Source organism: Gorilla gorilla, chromosome 19, assembly GCF_029281585.2.
Source record: "Gorilla gorilla gorilla isolate KB3781 chromosome 19, NHGRI_mGorGor1-v2.1_pri, whole genome shotgun sequence".
NCBI lineage: Eukaryota > Metazoa > Chordata > Mammalia > Primates > Hominidae > Gorilla > Gorilla gorilla.
Window position 1 is genome coordinate 48,464,959 of NC_073243.2, and position 19,410 is coordinate 48,484,368.

The window sequence follows — 19,410 nt, forward strand, 5'->3', positions numbered from 1 at the left end:
AAAAATACAGTACATTCCTTCATGACATGCCAAGCCAGCCACGCTTCCTTCCTCCCCCACTGCACCCTGTTCTCCACTCCCCTCCCCCAGTCACCCCACCCACTCCCACAAGCATGCTCACCCTTACAGACTCACACATGCATGCTAAACACCACACACACACACAGACACACACACACCGTCCTTTAAATGGTATGTACCATGCTATGAGGCCTACCAAACATCAGACACTCTTTATCAGCAGTTGTGCCAGGGTCTCCATGGCAACAGTATAATAGATTTGCCCTTATTCAATCCCAGAGGCCACATTGAAGTGCAATGCAAAATTTGCTGGGGCCTGAATTCCTTTCAAGCCATGGCTCATGTGTCAGGAAACAAGTCAATGCAGAGACAGCACTGCACATAAAGATGGAAAGGAACCTTTTCTCTCCACCGCTGTTTGCTCACAGTGACATTCAGAAGCCCAGACCCTTCTGGATCTCATTTCTCTCTCGTTTTCTAGTTATTAATTCACTTCTTTGGGTGGAGAGGCGAGTGGGGGAGGGGAGCATCATGCTTTGCAATAATAAACCGCCAATGAAAGTGCAAAGCAAGCTGCATAAAAACGAAGTGTGCATCCCAGCCTCCAAGGTTATATAGGATTCAATATGGCTGAAGCCCACCACAGCTGCAGACTGCATTCTGGGGTTTGATGCCCCTCAGTGCCAGCAGAGTCGAGCAGCTCAGCCAACCTCCTCGACTCAAACTGGAGTGCTACTCTGTGATACTCAAAGAAACCATCCCCAGGGAAGGAGAGGCAGAGGAATGGACACATGCCCTCGTCCTAAAGCCAATCTCGGCAGGCAGGAGGAATTCCCAGGAGCTCACACCTGAAGTACACTGTGGCTAAAACAAGCACAGCTTAAAAGTTAAACAATCATTTGTTTCAGGTTTATTTTAATCATTAGCTTTGGGACTTCCAAGATGATTACTTTGTGGGTTAATTATTTTCTGTGCTGTGGCTTTCCAAACCTAATTGCTCAACTTCATTATTGTACATAGTGATCCTAGCCCATTCCTAAAATTACCTGTCCAAATATTTTCCCTTTTGAGTATCACTGAGAATTTGCTATTTTTCTCTCTGAGTTGGAACTTTGCATAAATAACTTGGTTGGAGATGCTTGTGTGATTTTGAAGATTAAACCAGGGTTATCACTGGGCAGGTGACAGAACTCAGTTGGTAATATTATTAGGATTTGAAAGAAGACTTTTTCAGAGCTTTGCCCACGTGAAGCCTAATTAACTTCAAGCCAGTGGTTCTCATACTTTAATGTGCACAAAAATCACCTGGAATGTTGTTAAAACACAATTTCTCAAACACCATTCCCAGAGATTCTGATTCAGTAGGTCAGGCTCCGGAACTTGCTTTGCTCACAAACTCACCAGTGATGTCAATGTGGCTGGTCCAAGAATCACACTTTGAGAACCACTGCTTTCGGCCAGTCTCCATGAGAGAAAGTTCCCAACCTCTGACTGCAAGTTTATTTTGACCATTTACCATAACTTCAACTTCAATGCTCTTCTTGAAGGGCATGACTTGTCATCCTAATATAATTAGCCCCTCTTCCAGCAGATCAGATCCACAATACGCCCCAGCCTCTGGAGGACACAGAGAGAATGGAAGTCATGGAGAAGAAAAGAGAAAAGTGTCAGAGGACCAGGATATACCCTCAGGACTAGCACTGTGCCTGCCGTAGAACGGGGCCTGCTCAGTGTTTTTTGGGTGAGTAAATATGATAGAATTTCACGACTTCCATACTTCAGAAAGGAGATCTTAAGTCAAGAAGAGAGATATGCCATGTTTTATTTGTATTGAAATATAGTCAAATATCTTCTGTTTGATTTTATAAAATATAAAATGGCATCTGAATTTTTGTGGGGGCAGGGGAGTAAATAATACTTTAAATTCCTAGGAAGCGGGAGCCATAGAGTGAGTCACTGTAGAAAGCAAAATCCCTTTATAATTAAAAACATAACTCTCTAACTTATCTAATTTTGCAAGTTTGGGATTTCTTCAAGTGGAAAACACTGCATTTTCATTCTAAGAATCACCAGCTTTGCTTTTTACTGAACAAAATGAAAGTATGGATTTGGGCCTGATGTTTAAAACCTGAAATCTTGAAATCAGAATCTGCTTCTTTTCATTTCCTGCTCCTGAATATTTGACCCTCAAATATGGGTCATTTTAACAGGTAATCAGTCTCAACAACCACAAAACATTGAGCCGATATCACAGAACACTAACTTAGGATGGCTCTGCTGACTTTGACCAGAACGTGGTCACCTGTACTAAGTAAGCCAAACTCTAGAGACTGACTACTGGGGGCCCGTGGGAGGAGTGTAACACTGAAGCCCTGCGACCTGCTTAGTGAATTACCTCATCTAAGGTAAATTTGTAATAAGGTAACTAACTGGCAGTGCTTTTCACCACTCTTTACAGCCTGTCTTCAGTTCTGAGGTTTTTCTTGCCAGAACAGGACAAAGGACACCAGGTGGGCAGCCTCCCAGGTGGGACCACACTGGGTCCTCTGTGCCCTTCCAACTGGAAAGGCACAGGGGAGACAAGAGCAGAGCTGATATATCTTCCCCTATCTTGCCCCTTGCTTCAGCCCTCAGGTAGCAACTGGTGAAAAAGAAAAGTCCTTTATAAATCTAAATACACAGTATTGTAGAATTTTTAAATAGACCTTTGAGAGGATGGTGCTTGATGCTTCCTTCTGCCAGAGAAGGGCTGGAAGGCCCAGATAAGTGGATCCCAAGATCATGCAGCTGGTCTGTGGCGGAGATGAAAAGTGAGTGTGTACTCAGACTCAGACTCAGACGGAAGGGACCATGTGCTGCCCTAACCTGTTTTGCCTCCAGGAAGAACAGCCTGTCCTACTGCTGGGCTGTGAGATGTCCCCATCCCAGGCTCACCACCCTGCCACAGGCTACCTAAAGGGGAAAATGAATGCAGAGCGCTATCAACAACTTTCAATTCAACAAGTATTTACTGAGCACCAGCTATGTGCCTGGCACTACACTGTGCTCTGACAGCCCTAGGGTGAGTCAGGCATGGCATTTTATGACAAGGTAGTTACAACCAGGGAAGTCTACTTTTCATCACTTTACAATAGCTGTCTCCTTTGTCATGCTTTGCAAACTGGGGTATGCCCAGTTTGTCTGGACCCACAGATGAAACTGGCTCTTTCTTCTGGAAGTTCCCATTTTCCCTGATTATAATTACTCTATTTTCTTGCTTTTATGACATAGATTTTTTTTTCAGATTATAAGTTTTGGATATCTGAGATGGAGTCCTCCTAAACTCAAAATATGCATTAAATTGGTGATTGTTCTTTTTTTTCTTGATACAGGTTGAGCTGCATCTTAGAATGAAATCCTACAACTGAGGTGGCTAAAGGAATTAAAAATGGTATCTGTAATGTTAAATTTCAGACTGCTGCACAATACATCAGTTTTAGGTACTTTTTAAAAGATGAACAAGTACAAGACTTCAAAGAAGTCTCTCCCTTGTGAAGGGTCCCTTCCGGCTTCACTTTAGAGTCTCTGCACTTTTAGTTCATCTCATTTGGGTGTTTCAAGGGAACAGAGAAGCCCTGGTTTAGATGATGTAGGGTTTTCTGATGCCAAAGTGAGAATGATAAAATGTCTGAAGGAAGAACACGATGCTATGCATTCCAGGCAGAATCTGGACTTGAAAACAACGAAGCACAAATGCTTTTAGATGAACTGATTCACTTTTATTTTGTAAACATCCTAGAAGAATTCCATTTGCACTGAACTGTTTGAACCACTGCAGAGCTCTTGGTCCTTCTAATCCCCAAGGAAAGTCGATCCATCGCGTCCTGCTGCACTTTATTTCTCCACTTTGCCCCTTTTCTCAATTCTTTGTGATCAGCATAAAGTTTGAACCGTGCCTGTTCTCGCCTTCCTGCCTGGCCACCTGTCCAGCCCTGCGGTCAGCTGTACTGACCAGCAGACGGTGGTGCCTCTCTTGCCAAGTGGAGCCGACGCTCTGTGACCATTGTTCGTGGGGCCACACTGCCATCCCCATCGTTGCCCCTTCAAGACACTCGTCAACAGCTGTAAGAGGCTTCCCATCCTCGCCCGTATAAAAGGAAGGCCTGAAAACACTTCTCGGAGCATCAGTTCATAGGTCACCGCAACCGGCCGAACAATACGCGATTATTCAACGGGCTCCAATTCATTTTCCTCTGCTCCTCCCCCACCGTTACCCTTGAGAGAAAACTAATTTGCAGAAAAATAGCCTCTGCCAGCCAACTTCTTCTCCTAAATGTATGCTGACCCCGAACTCTTGTCTCAGTGGGTCCTTATTCTCATAGTCAATGCACAGGAGTTCTGAAAAGCAGTCTTCTCCTTTAAAAACCTCCCCCACCCCCCAGCATCTCAGTCCGGGAGATGGTTTCTTTTTCTGCTATTCTTTGCTTCTCTTTTTAACATGTGTGCTGAAATTGGCACTTTCTCTGTTCAGTTCACTCCCTTTCTAGTATTAATGCAGCAACGGAGAAATGTGCGCAATTTCTCCAGTCTCTGCGCTAGTTGAGCCCATGGGTGATGGATGAAATGTAACATGCTCTTCCTTACATATTACTATTTAAGGGAAGCGCCCGGGCCGGCTGGTGATGCATGGTGCTCTCCACAGCGCCCCGCGCAAGCAGGGAGCCCAGGCTGCCTGCACCGTTGTCTGAGTAAATAATGGGGCTAATAGCATTTGGTGCAAATGAGACTCCTATAGAAGGCATCGGGCTTGTTCATCTCGTTATGATTTTTCTTTGTCGAGAAGCCTTCTCTCTCTGTCCTCATCAGAGCTTCCCCAGTGTGGCCTGCCTTGGTTATCTGGGGAGGAGGGAAGGTCTCGGGGAGTTCAAGATTTTGTAACTAATATTGAACGCCAGGGAGAATGGATGCCAAGGTCAGGTTAAGAATAAAGAAAATTGATTTGGAGGTCAGGGTCACAATGTGAAAGGCCTTCAATGCTGCCAAAATATTTTCATTATCGCTGTTTTTGTTATGGAAAAGACGAGGCCCAGTGTAAGAAGGCTAAGAGGTGGAGGGAGGAAGCCTCAGAATGAACCAGGGGAATCAGAATCCTAGCTGTGATTTATTGGGCTTGTGTTTCCCTAGTTTCTTTGCCTGGCGTTTGCCTCCCTCTGTAAAAGTATGCGGATGTCTGGATGGACTAGCATTGATAATGAAACCCTTTCCCACAGAACCTGGTGGGTCTGGGCTTGGACTGAGCTGAACTAACTCTCTCTCTCTCTCTGCCTCTCTTCTCTGTCTCTTTCTCTCTTTCCCTCTGTCCCTCTTTCCTCTCTCTTCTCCCTGTCTCCCTGTCTCTCTCCTAGCCTCTCTTTCTTCTCTTTCTCCACTTCTCTCCCCCCACCTCTCTCTCCTCTCTCTCTCTTTCTCTCCACCTCTCTCTCCTCTCTCTTTTTATCTTTCTCCCTCCTCTTCTTTCTCCCTCTCTACCTCCTTCTCCCTCTGTCCCTCCTTTTATCTCTCCCTCCTTCTCTCTCTCCTCTCTCCGACTCTTGCTTCTCTCTCTCCTCGCTGCCTCTCTGTCCCTATCCCTCTCTTCTCTCTCCCTATCTTTCTCCTCTCTCTCCTCTCTCTTTCTCTCTCTCTATTCTCTCTCTCTTTTCTCCCTCTCTCTTCTTGTCTCCCTCTCTCTCTCCTCTTTCCCTTTCTCCCATCCTCTCTCTCTCCTCTCCCTCTACCCGTCTCCCTCTCTCTCAGTCTCTCTTCCTCTCTCTCTTTCTACCTCTCTCCCCCAATCTCTCTCCACCCTCTCTCTCCTCTCTCCCCCTCTCTCTACCTCTCTCTCTCTGCAAAGAAGCTGGAGACAAGTTCTCCCACTTCTATTTGCAGTAGTGAGCTATTTCATGCATCACTGTGAGTCCCCTTTTCACCCATTCCTACAACGTATCTACAACACAGGGCTGTATATTTTAACAAAATCCTGTTATTATTGGAGCTCTGACCTGATTTTGTTTCTATATTCTGAAGCAGAAAAGACTCTAGTGGCATGAAATTAGCAACACATTCTGTTAGTGTGTTAATTGTGTGAGAGTTTTTGGCAGGAGAGACTCTTAACACAACACAGAATTTATTTTTTATTTAAATTTGGTAGCAATTTCATATTGTGTTTAAGGAGAGGCACCATGGCTTAAACCACTAGGGATTTACTGTACATTCAGGAAAAGGAAAAAAAAAAATCAGCCTAATGCAGCAGTGCAGAAGGAATTATGTAATTTTTTTACTTAGCAGGGAGGCTGCTAGCGTTGATTTCTAATTCATGATGAGAAATTGGCATTCCCAGACAGTGATTTGAGACGTCCTTGGGCCCCAGTTCAGTATACAAATGCAGTTGCATCAGGCAAGTAGCAGATTCCCTCTTCGATAAAAGCAAACACACATGAAAAGCAGAAAGTCAAAATCTCCCAGGCCAGAGGAGTTGTTTTTCTCTGGTGTATCGTCCTTCTGAATCCCCCAAAGACCAAAGATGATGATCTACTTTGGATGTGTAGATAGACAAACATTGATAATGAAGGTCTCATGTTAAAATTTGACCCCCAGTCTTGGAGGTGGGGCTTGGTGGGAGGTGTTTGGGTTAGGGGGCGGATCTCTCAGGAATGGCTGGGGCCATCCCCTTGGTGATGAGTGAGTCCTTGCTCATTAGTTCACATGAGAGCTGGTTGCCTGACACCTTCTGCTCTCTCTCTTGCTCTCGCTCTTGCCATATAACACGCCTGCTCCTCCTCCACCTTCCACCATGAGTGGAAGCTTCCTGCGGCCTCACCAGAAGCAGATGCTGGTGCCATGCTTCTTGTACAGCCTGCAGAATTATGGGCCAAATTAACCTCTTTTCTTTAAAAATTACCAGCCTCAGATATTTATTTATAGCAACACAAAATAGATCAATACAGGTCACATTGTATAGAAATGGCTGTCCCCATAAACATGTTGATGGAGAACAATTCCCAGAAAGGGGAAGGATGGATAAACAAGCCAACAGGTGTATCCTATAGAAGAGGATAGACTCCTCCCCTCAGGGGCAGGAGGTAGCTCTGAAAGAAGAAAAAGGTAAAATAATGTTTGCTGAATACTTACTGTCTACCAGTCATTGTATTGGCAGGCATATACCATTGCATTTCTTAATCTCACCAGACATGAAATATGTGATTCTCTGCTCACCCCGAAATCAACAGCTCTCTGATCCTTTTCCCCCTCTCCTCCCCACACTTCCCTCCTTGCCCAGCCCTCACCACTGAGCTCTTGTCTGAGTGGCTCTGGGCTGTCCTGGCCAGCTGCTAGCTGTTCCCCTGCCCTTCACTCTGTGGCTCAGCCCAGCAGTTCAAAGCAGAACAGACAAGGGCTCTTCTCTCCAGCAGCATCACTTCTGTAACAAGTCTTCCTCTAGAATAGTTAGCTATGGCCTGAATATGATTCCTGGTGTATGGCAGAAGGACACAGACTAGGATTCAAATTCCAGCTCTCTCACTTTGTGTCCTTGGGGAGATTATTTACTCCCTGACTGGACCTGGGTTTCCACATCTGTGAAAGAAACAAGCACATTTTGGGCCAGGATTATAAACCAGGTGACAGGTGTAGTGTTCTCACCCCTGGAGCCGGCCCTCACTAAGTTCCTTTGCTTCTCGACCCCACAGTCATGGCAGTCACATCTATTGAACCCACATTAGGGGCCAGACACCACACTAAGCTGGTATAAAAAGAGATGTCCCGGAGGTCCTATGGAGTGCACATAACACCTCATTTAATCCTTCCACAACCTGGAGTGGGGGGAATTTTGATCCTCCTCCTTCAAATAGGAAATCTGAGGCTTAGACAAGGAAAACCAAGACCCCTATCTTGGACTAACTGAATGGAGGTGGGGTTGAATATCTGTAGCTTTGAAAAGTTACGGGAGGAATCTAACCTGATGCTCAGAAGGTGATGGAGCCTCTGTCTTGATTATGTTCCACTGCCGACAACATCCACCCATGTCCACAAACTAGGGCTTCTTAACTAACACAGGAGTTTCAAAGGCCAGTTTTTACCAATGATGAAGGATCTGCTATGGGCTGGGCACTTTATGTGATCTCTGATCCTTACAGCAACTATGCAGGCATGAGATGTGGTCAATTTTTTTTTCTTTGGTTCAAATAACTTATATAAATAACTGGTAAACACAAACCCTCAGTCAATAGTATTGTTAATATCAGCACTGTCATCATCATCATCTCTTGGATCCTCACAGCAGCCTCAGACATGTCAACCCTGTCTCCTTAACATCCCTGGAATGTATTCATTTCTCACCGTCCCTGCTGCCACCCATTTCACCTGAATGCCCATCATTTCCCAACTGGACAGCTGCCATAGGCTTTTAACAACTTGCTGAAACCAGCCTCATCCTCTCCCAATCTATTTTGTACAAAAGAGCTGGGATGATCTATTTGAAACACAAATATTTAACCTTCCCTGGTTAGGAAATGGTGATGACTGTCAGGGGCACTGCATAGGGTTGGTAGGTGGAGCCCTTCATAAAAGCACCAAGTGCAGAGGCAGGTGGTGCTGAATCCTCTCCCTGCTCTGCTTGAGGGGGCATCAGCCCTGAGGACAGGGTGTCTATTTGTGCTTCATGGGTACAGAGTGTGTGTATGCTTTGGTTTGGGGAAGGAGGTGTGTGTTTTCTAATTCACACAAAAGTTTGAAAAAGAGCAGCAACTGCCCTGAAATTGAACCAAACTCACTCAGTCATTGTGCTAGATAAATGTGAAAATTTAAATAAAATGGAGGCTCCCTCCAGGAGTTGAAGTTTGAACCCAGGCTGTCAGTCTCACCAGCTCCTCTCCTAACCCCTGTTGTTTTCCCTAGAAGGCACAGAAATTATGCTCTCAGGGAGATTCCACAGATAGACAATTCTTTGGGCAGGTCAACTAGGAGAAGCTCCATAGTGGAGAGAGGGGCAGTCCCTCCCTTCAAGACCAAAGGTGGGCCGACAAAAGCCAACCAGCTTGTTCCCCTTGCCCATCTTATCTATTTAAGGCCTCATTTCCTTTGACCTTCAAAAAAAAGTGTAGTAAAACTTTTGATGAAAAAAATCTTTCTTAGGAGAGAAGAATTTAGATGACAAGGGAAATGGTTATGCTTGGCATCTGATCTCTGTTTCAAGTAAATTCATTCTCGGCTACCTATTTGATAGGTAAAGTAGAGATAAGGAAAATTAGATTTTAATACAATATCTATCATTATTCTTCCCTATCACATCATTGCTTTTACTGGCACCAGACTGAATATTTGGCACAGCATTGTAGAACTGGAAGGTCTCGTAGAAATAATCCAGTCTAAATGTTGGCATCCCAAAGCCCCTGTAGGATGGGGGTCTTCATGTGACCTTTCAATATTTGTGAGTTTATATGTGTATTAAATTGGCACAGACTCACTAAAACATCATTTCTTTGCCTTTGACTAGAACTTTAGTAACTTAATATGTTCAAACTTTGGCCGTCTCATGCTAAGTTCTGGCTAGCAGCTATATGTCTTTCATTAATAAAAGTGCAAATGAAATCACTGTGACCAAAAATCACACTCACAGCTCATGGAAGATCCTTGATTCCCAGACTAAGGTTTATGTCCACCATATCATCCTGTCATTTTCTTAACATTTAGGTCAATGAAGAATTTTAGTTTGATAATTAGTTTCAAATCACTCAGCTTAAATTCCAATGTAATAAATTCTTTTTTCAAATTTTATTTTAAAGAAGACTATAGCTACTATACATTTCAAACCAGATTATTCACCATCAATAGAAATAAATACGAAACAAAGCATTGTAATTGAATTCCAGCTAACCACAGTTTTGCCGACCAGGGCTCTTAAATTGAGGTCTGTTCCCTCTTTGTTAAGGAAAGAGGGTGGAGGAGATGAGGAAATGTTGAGAGGTGTTAAAGGAAAATTGGCACCAAACTGAGGCTCTCTCTAGACTTATTCAGAATATGGAAAGGCAATAAAAAAGGGAATACTTTTCTCATAAAAATTATCTCATAGTTCCTGCTGCCTTCAACCCATGGGAGAAATAACCATATTACAGAAGTCAGAAATAGAGCCTCTGCCCCAACCACTACCTTCCCCTTTCTGGTTTGGCTAAAAACTCACCCCTTTCTCTTCTTGGATGGACCACCTCTACTTCTCCTTCTTCTCCATGGCCTTTGGATCCTTTTATCCCCTTTGCTCCCCACTTCCAGAGCCCTGTCTCTATTCTACTGGGTCTCAAGCCCTGCAGTTCACAGCTTGTCGGCGAGAAGGCTTAGGATCTTGGAGATAGAAAAGAGAGTGGTGGGGACGAGGAGGAGGAAGAGGAAAAAGGAGGAGGTGGTGGTTTATATAGCCCATTGTTCTCAAGCAAGTCTGAATATTCCCAGTCAATAATCCACACTTGTTTCACCCTTTAATTCTTTTTTGTTGTTGTTTTTATTTTTATTTTTATTTTTTTGAGACAGGGTCTCATTCTGCCATCCAGGCTAGAGTGCAGCGGTACAGTCATGACTCACTGTAACCTCAAACTCCTGGGCTCAAGCGATCCTTCCACCTGTGCCTCCTAAAGTGCCGGGATTACAGGTATGAGCCACGGTGCCTGGTTAAGCCCTTTAGCTCTCCTTGCTATTTCCGTTGTGCCATGGGATTGTAACAAAGCCTGAAATCTAATTTTTACCCCCTGATAGAGCCTTCAGCCCTTTGCCTCTTTTCTCCTCCTGCCTTTTGCTTCTCCGTAACATACATGATGCTTCAGCCTCATCCTTTGTAGCTTTTATTCTGTCCTGCCTTCCTCCACATTCATAAATCACAACACATTTTGTTACTTAATGATGTGGGCTAGATGATTTAATTACCCTACATTTTCTATCCTGTTCACCATCCTACCTGGCTGAATTTTTGAAATTTAATAATTTGAAGCCACACAGAATGCAGTTATAGATACTAGGCTTCCTCATTACTTGAATCTCCTCAATTAGTTCCTGTCATGTCCAGTGTTCTTCTTGTTTGTTTATACTGTAAAGCCCTGATTATCTGAAACTCCTTTATGCAGAAACTCTGTTATCTGAAATAAGGTTGTATTACTGTATGTGTTTTATTTACTTTGAAAACTGTCTGGCTCACCTGAACCTTTGCTTATCCGATTTAATTCAATGCTTACCTGGATTCTTCAGATCAGCAGGGCCTTGGGGATCCCTACTCCATTTTCTTATTGTTTAACCTCTGCTGCAGAACAACTCCAATTTCAGTCCTACTTTCCATGGTAGAAACGCATGCCACGTTATCTGCATTCTACACTTGCTCCACTATCTTTGTTCCTGCCTCCTTTCTAAAACCCATGTTAAAAGGAAAAAAAAAGAATAATTGAACTTTTTAAACCTCCTATGGTATCATGAGGCAGCATAGCCAAAGGGAAAGGATGTTGTCATGCATCTAGGGACCTGACCGTGTTCTTGGCTTGGTTCTGTAGTTGACTGTGTGACTTAAAACAAGTCCTCTAAACCACCATGCATTTCTGTTTCCCAGTCAGCCAACTGGGGATAACAGTGTCTAGGCTTCCTTGTTACCTGAGATTACCTGATGTAGGAAGTATAGTTGTAGAAAAGTTTTGAGGAGAATATTCTTTTTATAATTAATCTAGACAGAGTCATTCATAATTAAGTAATAATTAATCTAGAGAGGCCTTACTAATTCTTTTTATAATAGCTCACATTTGGCAAAGAATAAGATTGAGAGACATTAAAGAAAAATCGGTACCAAACTGAGGCTTTCTCTAGACAATGCAGAAATGCTGATTCCTAGCAAATAGTATCTGCACTCTGCTTGAATGCTTCTCATGATGGAAAGATCACTATGTCTTTTCAAAGTTTTCATTACTAAACTATCAGATATTTCTTTCTTGCATAAGGCAAAAAATATCCCTTTGTGAAAATTTCACCTGCTTGTCCTATAGCAATTCAATTTACCACCGATTTGCAAAGGCCTGTGTCAGTTATCTGGAGTTACTAAGATAAATTCAGCTTGGTTTCTGCACACAAAATCTTTGCACATGGCAGGATACCTAAGACATGTTCTACAAATGAAAGGTCGGCTGTAGTGTTGGATTTCTTAAAGATAGAGATACTTCCGCTGGCGGCTAACATGGAATAATAGGGACCAGACTTGCCTTCCTTCCTGGAACAACCAAAATAATGAGCAACACTTTTCAAGACACTGGATGTCAGGCAACAAAAAAACAGTGATGCTCAAGTGATAGGAAACAAACAATTGCCTCTACAAAATAAGCCTTCCAAAAAACTTACTGCCTTGGGAGAACTTTCCAGCCCTCATGCAGGGAATCCAGACACAGGAGTCCAGTGAACTCCCTGAGAAAAGATGGAAATGAGATTCCTGGAGACCAAGATAGCTAGAGTTTTCGGGATAGAGTACTGAAGAGGAGAGAGCTGTACAGAGAAAGAACGCCAGTGATCTACCAAGGCTCCCTCTTGAATATTCTGCAGAGTACTGATCAACAAATGCATGTGAGGAAACTTTCCAGCGAGGAAAGTCCTACCTCCACAAATTAGAGGGAACAGCACCATGCCTGTCTCTACCAGCCACACTGAGAAACCTCATAATTTGTGGGGCATTGGATATACTAGTCAGAAGGCTGTTTTCTCAGTAATGAAAAATAACTCACAGTAGACTGAAAACAGCTCTTGGTTTCACCTAACAAATCTTAAAAAGAAGACCCAAAAGTAGTAAACTGTTTATAGGCAAATTAACTGCATCACTGAACAAAGCTCAAGAATATTTGTAGGAATACAACAATAGCCAGTACCCAACAAAGTAAAATTCACAAAGTATGGTACTCAGTAAAAAAATTACCAGGTATGCAAGAAGGTAGGAAAATATGACCAATAATAAGGAGAAATAGCAACCAATCAAAACCAACCCAGAGCTGACACAGATGTTAGAATCAACAGACAAGGACATTCAGACAATTCTTATAACTGTATTACATGTGATCAACTAGTGAAGAACAGACATAGAAGATATTTTAATTGAACTTAGAAGATATTTACATTGAACATCTAGGAATGAAAACTACAATTTCTAAGATATAATTTTCACTGATGAAATCAGTGGTAGATTGAACATTGCAGAAAAAATTTTAAGAAACTTTAAGACATAGCAGTAGACACTATTCTCAAACCACAGAGAGGAAAAAGAATAAAAACAAAAGAACAGAGACTCACTGGCTCATGGAACAAATTCAAGTGGATCAATAGTAGTGTAATTTGTGTCTAGAAGGAGAGTAGGTGGGGGAATGGAAAGAGAACAAGAGCCCAAGCACAGGAACCATAAAGAAAAGGTAATCAGCTGGGCACGGTGGCTCACGCTTGTAATCCCAGCACTTTGGGAGGCTGAGGCAGGTGGATCACCTGAGCTCAGGAGTTCAAGACCAAACAGACCAACATGGAGAAACCCCATCTCTACTAAAAATACAAAATTAGCCAGGCATGGTGGCGCATGCCTGTAATCCCAGCTATCTGGGGGGCTGAGGAAGGAGAATCGCTTGAAGCCAGGAGGTAGAGGTGGAGGTGAGTCAAGATCGTGCCATTGTACTCCAGCCTGGGCAATGAGCAACAAAAGCAAAAAAAAAAAAAAAAGCAAAAAAAAAAAAAAAAAAAAAGAAAAAGGAAAGGAAAGAAAGAAAGGTAATCAAGGAACAATGTAAACAAATTGTTCAAAATCAAAACCAGTGTAAAGAGAAAATCTTAAAAGCAGTCATAGAAAAAAGACACATTATGTATAGAGAAAAAAAAAAAAAAAAACAGGAGAAGTTCCTCATCAGAAACAATGCAAGTGAGAGCATTGTTTAAAGGTGGAGCAACACCTTTAAACATGAAAAAACTGTTAATGTTGAAGTCTATACCAGTGAATAGGTCTTTCAAAAATGAAGGCAAAATAAAGAATTTTCAGACATACAAAAGAAGAAAGAATTTGTCACCAGTAGATCTATTCTGCAAAATATGTTCAAGGAAGTCCTTTAGTCAGAAGGAAGATGACACAAATTGGAAATCTGAACTACATAAAGAAATGAAGAGCATGGAAATGGTCATAGCATGGGCAAATATGTAAGCTTTATTATTATTATCTCCAAAAGGTAATTGACTATTTAAACAAAAATGATAACGTTTATAATATATATAAAGAAAAATCTATGACAAAAATAGCACAAAATCTGGAAGGATTATGGATCTGCTGCCATTTTGGTTTTTGTTGTTGTTGTTGTTGTTCCTGTGTACATAATGTGAGGATAATGGATGTAGTTTGTTATAAGGTTTTTAAGCTATGTGTAAAGAGCTGTATAGCAAAACAAAGAGCTTTAGCTAAGAAGACAACAAAAGAGATAAAATGAAATCATAAAAAACATGCAATCTAAAAGAAGGCAGAAGAAATAGAGAACAAATAATAGACGGAGAAAACGGAAAACAAATAACAAGAAGATGGATTTAAATCTAACCATATCAATAAATCACATTAAATGATCTAAATACCAAAATGAATAGACAGATATTGGCAGAGTGAATAAATAGATATGCTGCCTATAAGAAACCCACTTTGGAGGACAATTGACATCGAAATAGTATTTAGTTTTTCAGCCCATAAACACAGTATATCTCTCCATTTATTTAGCTCTTTAAATTTTATCTCAGCAACATTTTGTAATCTTGTCAAATTTGTTCCTAAGTATTTCACATTTCTGAAGTCATTGTAAAGAGTACTATGTTTTAAATTTTAATCTCCAATACTTTGTTGTTGGTACACAGAAATACAATTGAGTATTTAGACTGATCTTCTATCTGCAACATTGCCAAGCTAATTTATTAGTTCTAATCACTGTATTATATATTCCATAGGATTTTCTACATAGATAATTTGCAGATAAAGACCATTTACTTTTTCCTTTCAACTTTGAATACTTTTATTTATTTTTCTTGTTTTATTGCACTGGCTAGAACTCTATTACAATGTTGAATAGAAGTGGTTTCCTTGTCTTGTTCCTGATCTTAAAGGAAAAATATTCAGCTTTGTATTATTAAATATCTTGTTAGGTGAATTTTATCCTTTGGAATAATACAAGATGAGTCTACCTCCTCTATCAATGAGAGCATACTTTTGTACCTATGTGTCATGTACTGGTGATATAGCAGTGAACCAAACATACAGAAATCCCTGCCTCTCATGGAGTTTACTTACACTCTAGAGGGGCAGATGAACAATAAACAAGATACACTAGTAAAATCTAGGGTGTGTTGATGGTGAGAAGAGCCAATGGAAGGGAGAGATGAAGTATCAGTGGGCTGTATAAAATGTTAGAGATTGTGGCCTGGAAGGGCTAATGAGCACACCACTGAGTTGTTTCTTTGTCCTGGCCATTCATTCTATCCCTCTTTCCCTATGACTACTGCTTCAGACTCTCATTATTTCTCATGTGTACTATTGCAACAGCGTCCAACCTGGTCTCCTTGTCCTTAGGCTTATCAAACCTCCATACTTCTACCAAAGTGCTCCTTTAGTGAATTCCCATTTCTTACAGGATAAAATTCAAATTCCCTTGGAGCCCACAAAGTTCCTTTCATGAGCTTGCCTTTATCTTCCTAGCCTCATCATTCTCCCCTTTCCCGTTTGCCTCCTATACCCCAGCCTTATAAAACCATTTGCTCTTTACTAAATATGCTCCACTCTCTCATTCCTCTGAGCTTTTGCCTAGACTCTTCCCTATTTCTATATTGCCTTTATTCATTATATGCACATAATAAATCATTAACTTTTAAAATCATTTAAATGCCACTATAAGCATTACCTCTAGAAAAAATGTCCTGGACCCTTTTAGGAAGAGCTGGGTACTCCCTCTTCTAGTTCCTAGGCTATCTGTGTGTATGCAAATTAGGATGTTGAATTCCATTATTGAATGGTAATTGTCTACTTACTTGCACGTCAGTCCTACTGGACTGTGAGTACCTTGAAACAGAAACTGGCTCTACATCTTTGTTTCGCTAGCACCGTTCTGGCACATAGGGATGATCAGTAAATTTTTGTTGAAAGAATAGCTATATGTGTAGAAGAAATGAAATATCCCTGATCTAAGTCTTCATTTGAAGACATTTCAGTGTCCTGGATATCTGGCTTGTCATGGCTCCCTGAATAACTGCTGAATGCACTGACATACTCAATGTAGTCAGATCAGTGCAGTGTCTAGTTATGACAATGACCTTCCTTCACCTGGGTATTGTTTAAAATGAATTTAGTACGAACTTGATTAAATCCTTTGGAAAAAGTGCCACACTTTGAGTGTATATTAAGTTTGTGGTCAACCAACACCTTCAAGTCTTTTTCACTGAAGTAAAGCCGAGTCTCTCCCAGCTAATCCATGTTGACCAGTCTTTCCCTACGTGCCAGATAAAACTCTCATCCCTGCTCAGCTCATCTTATTTTTTGTCCTAAGGCATCACTCTTAGAAACATTTTGAAAATACTTTTGTTCTTTTATTACATTAGACTTGCTGCCATTTCAAAGTGTAACTAAAATATTGGGAAAAGATCAAACAGTGAAACTTAAGACTGCTGCAGAGGATATTTAAAGATTATAACTCAGGAAGTCTCAGGGTGTACCTAAGCTTCCGCCCTATGGGAGCCGTTTTAGCTTAGACCTAATCTGAAGGTACTCTTCTCAACAAAAGCAACTGATTTTCAAATCTTGTTTTAATCATTGGAGTATCAACACAGAGCAATGTAGGATACAGATGCAGCTGATCAGACCACAGAACACTGAAGTTACTGCAGGAAAGAGCAAATATGCTGCCAGATACCAACACAGAGAAGCCATTCCCAAAATTTTAAGTAACTGATGATACATTTTAGCCTAGGAGTAACCTCCTTTAAAGATAATTTTAAAGGTAATGCTTAAAGTGAACTTTAATAATAACTTAAGCAAAAAATGGAAAATACACAGATGGGATGAAGATGCAAGAACCATTTATTCAGGATGCTCCAGTTAATGGGTACTGTTGGTGTTCACAGGGAAGAAAGACAGAATACTAGAACATCGTTCAAATTACAACGCCGGTCATACCCAGACTCCCCAGTTCACGGAGAACTGGAAGGTGATCTTGTCATCTCCTCTTCCTCCTCATGGCTTCTCCTTAAAGTTTGCATTGCTTCCCAGCCTCTGGCCCATAACTTTCTCCCAGAGCTCCTAACCAGGCCATCTCCTAGGATGCAGGCCAACCTTCTGAGGGTCAGACACAATCCCTGGTCTAAGCCTAGACAGTTGGTACAAAACATGGCAACCTCTAAATTCTGTACAATGAAACACTTTGGCTGCCTACTTAGAAAGGAATTCTTAAAATGCTATACTCTGTGCTGGGAACTAATTTATTATGTGCCAAGAGCTTCAAATACATACTATCCCAGGTATCTATTGGTGTGTAACAAACCACCCCAAAATATGGGGGTATAAAACAACAATTATTGTATTATGCTTGTGACTCTGGAAGTCTGAAATCTAGTCAGGGCACAAGTAGGGACTGTTTTTCTCTGTCCCACAAAGACTGTGGCCTCAACTGGGGTGGCTCAAATAGCTGAGGATGGGTATTCCCCACACAAAACAAAAGGCCACTGTCTGGGTCCTCCACTCTTCTCCATGTGGTTTCTTCTAGAGCAAGTCCTTCACTCATGTATGTGATATCTGAGCTGGGGTAGGTTGAACAGTTTGGGTCTGGCTGTCCTCGCTGTGTCTCCACATGCCCTCTTCAATTGCTTACTTTGGGATTCTTTACCAAGTTCCTGGAAACCAAGGCAGAGAACTTCAATGCTTCTTAAGACCTAGCTACAAAAGGCAGTATCATTTCAATGTAGGAGGAGATTACTTCCTCCTGGGCTAAAATGTGTTATCGGTTACTTAAAATTTTGGGAATGACTTCGCCGTGTGGGTATGTGGCAGCATATTTGTGTCTTGGGTGTGAATACCAGGAGGTAAAGCTTACTGGGGAGCCATTATTGGAGAATAGCTGCTTTCTTTGGAAAATGGCTACCACACATACATTCTCTCATTAAGCCCTCACAACAATCCTATCAGTTAGGTACTCTATTCTCCTATTTCATGTAAAAGAACAAAGATTCTGAAAGGTTAAGCAACTTGCTTAAGATCACACAGTCAATAAGGGTCAGAGATTGGGACCTGCGGTTATCTGTTTCCAAATCTGTGCTCTCTCTACGCATTCATGCTGCTATTAATTAGTATCAAGAGCCACATAAGAAAGTGACATTTCAGTTTTCCATCTCCTCCAGTCCAGGAAGGACTCTTCAATTTCAGACTTGATGAAGACAATAAACAGATCTCTTGAGTCTGATCACAGTCACATGATAGAATGAAAGCTGTATACATTACTGTTAATTCACTTTGATTACATATTTAAGTACTATTAATAGTAGTAATGGTCATAATAACAGATAACGTTAATTGAGTGCTAACTGTGCTCCAGACCTGGGCTAAGCACTTTATATTTATTTACTGTCTCCATTTTTAACAAGCACCATATATGATAAGTACTATTATTATCCATATCACAGAGAAGTAGCTTGTAGAAGTTAAATGGCTTACCCAAGATCACACAACTAATAAGTGACAAAGTTGGGATTTGCACTCAGGGAAGTCTTGACTCTAAAACAGTTATTTTAAGATCAGTTTTATTAAGGTATAATTTACATATTAAAAATGCACCTATTATAAATATAGAGTTTGATGAGCTTCAACTCCAGGAAAAAATAAAACTAAAAACCTTGGCCTTGGCATGTAAAGCCTTCTCTCGGGCTTCATTTTCTTGAGAAATCCAGGCTAAGACAGTTGGTATCAGATGGCTAGTGCGCATTAGAAGTGGTTCTAGAAATCAGATGCTCAGGATCAAATGCTCAAGATGGACCATTCACCACTATGACAGGAAGAAGGAGCCCATTTCTGATCATAAGTGGGATGGCACAAAGAAGCATTGCACCGGAGAGTACTGGAAGGAGAAGCAGGTGGAAGGTGGCACCTATGCCAATTAAGCAGTGTGGCACAGTGATAATTACAGGAATCGGGACTTGGCTGGCTTTTGTTAATGGCTTTATAAGCTATTCTCTTTATCTACTGCTCTGTAACAAACTACCCCAAAACTTAGGGCTCAAAACAGTGTATTATTTTCTCTTATGACATGGTAAGCTAACTTAGTTGAGTTGGTTGGTTCTCACTCAGGGTATCCGATGTGGTTCTAGACACATGGTAGCTGG

At 41.5% G+C, this 19,410-nt stretch overlaps 2 long non-coding RNA genes across 3 annotated transcripts in view; one reads left to right on the top strand and one right to left on the bottom strand.

Annotated features, from left to right (window-relative positions):
- LOC129528107 (uncharacterized) overlaps positions 1-19,410 on the bottom strand; it is a 124,700-nt gene that overhangs the window by 25,185 nt on the left and 80,105 nt on the right. The window lies entirely within an intron of this gene.
- Positions 1,432-5,045, top strand: LOC101151543 (uncharacterized). The gene is made up of 2 exons (XR_002003244.3): positions 1,432-1,762; positions 3,393-5,045. It is a non-coding gene; the product is annotated as an uncharacterized lncRNA (long non-coding RNA).